Source organism: Otolemur garnettii, unplaced genomic scaffold, assembly GCF_000181295.1.
Source record: "Otolemur garnettii isolate 467f Iridium unplaced genomic scaffold, OtoGar3 scaffold00213, whole genome shotgun sequence".
NCBI lineage: Eukaryota > Metazoa > Chordata > Mammalia > Primates > Galagidae > Otolemur > Otolemur garnettii.
The window spans coordinates 9087-10770 of NW_003852608.1; the positions used below are offsets into that span (position 1 = coordinate 9087).

The window sequence follows — 1684 nt, forward strand, 5'->3', positions numbered from 1 at the left end:
ACACATTTAAAGTAAAGCCTGCAGGCCCACTAACCCTGTTTTATCCTATTACAATATAGTATAGTATACCCTATTTACCCAGTTTTAATTCCCCTGTGAGAAGAGACTTGATGGGAAAACAGTTCTGGTTTTATAGCAGCAGAAGAAATCCTGGCAAACGTCATCTTTCTGAAATGTCATTATATAACCAGGAATCACCATGTGTATTAGGGGAGTCAGCCATATGAGACAGGAAATGCAAACTGAACAGCAATACCAACTCTGGTTTACTGAGAAGACTCAGTGAAAAGCCTGGAACTTTTAAAAAAAATTGTAACTACTAATTTTGAAAAAAGATAGCCAGGACAAGAATGACTAAACACAGATTACAGATATTTTTGTTGAAATTAAAAGTTCAATAGAAAGACTAAAGTCAAAGCAACTTCCCAAATAGGAAAATAAAATATGTAAAGAGATAGGAGATATGAGAACGAATTCAGGCTTTCAGGAATCCTAGAAAGAAGAAAATCTATCCTGTGAAAGAGTTTCCCAGAGATAAATGAAAGGCACAGGTCCACTGAATGCCCATCACAATAACTAACAAAAGATGTGCTAAGATACTTCATAGTACAACTGTGGAATATTAAAGAAAGAGAGAAGAGTAAATGTCAGGGAGCTGAAGAAAGAGAACCATATTGTCAATGCAGCTTTTGGCACATGGGAAATGCACAAAAATGCCACCATTTATTTAGCTTTGTGGTGGCTGTGTTAGAAACTTCAGGTGTAACATTCGGTGTATTCTAGTCTATAACTTTCTCCCTTTCTCCCTTTTGCATTTGCTTATCTTTAGGAAAATTGCATTTCCTTCTCTGTGTAGTTCTAATGTTAGGACCCTCATTTAGGCTACCAGTCAGTGCTCTAAACATTAGGCTCAAATAAATCTGCCATAGTCTATTAAATTCATGTTAAATTTTATTCTGATTGTTACTTATGCTATTTTTTGTATGTTGTCTATGTTTTTGGAGTTTTTTATTACTTTTTTTTCTACCTTGTATCTTGATCACATCCTCTTCCTTCTGCACCTGTCTCTAGTAGCTGTGTGAGCCTGTTGGAGGTCTGCCGTCCTGGGTCTTCCTGGGCTACTTTCTTGAGTTGAACCCACTATTTCTTGGATTCTATGTCTTTCTTATAACTTGCTTAGAAAAATCATGGAGAAAGAAACTTGGAGCCTTTGCATGTCTGACATTGTCTTCATTTCGCCTTCACATTCGATTGACGTTTTCTGGGGATAACAGGATAGAAACAAGGCTACAATATACTAGAGAAGGGATTGGAAAATAGTGTAGAAATAATGAGAGACAGTCTGCCTGATGGAATCCCAGAAAGACTTTGGACTTAGAGTCTGACCCCAAACGGGGGATGGGAGATAAAGGATGGAGCAGACTGGAAGAGGAAAGGAAGCCACAGCCTAGAATGGGCCATATTTTAACCCAGACTCTGAAAGCTTTCTTCCCTTGTCACCATGTGTAAAAAGCTGCCAAGTACAAAGTCAGGTAACAGTGCAAATAAATTAAATGTTGGTACATTGGCTTTTTAGTGCCGTTGCTGGCATCTGGGAACCAGAGCCAGATAATTGACTCTCCGCCACACATTTATTTATTTATTTATTTATTTTTGAGACAGAGTCTCACTATGTTGCCGTTGG

At 37.9% G+C, this 1684-nt stretch overlaps 1 long non-coding RNA gene across 1 annotated transcript in view; it reads left to right on the forward strand.

The window, feature by feature from the left end:
* The window catches only part of LOC105888173, a 5599-nt gene that overhangs the window by 987 nt on the left and 2928 nt on the right, over positions 1-1684 (forward strand). The window lies entirely within an intron of this gene.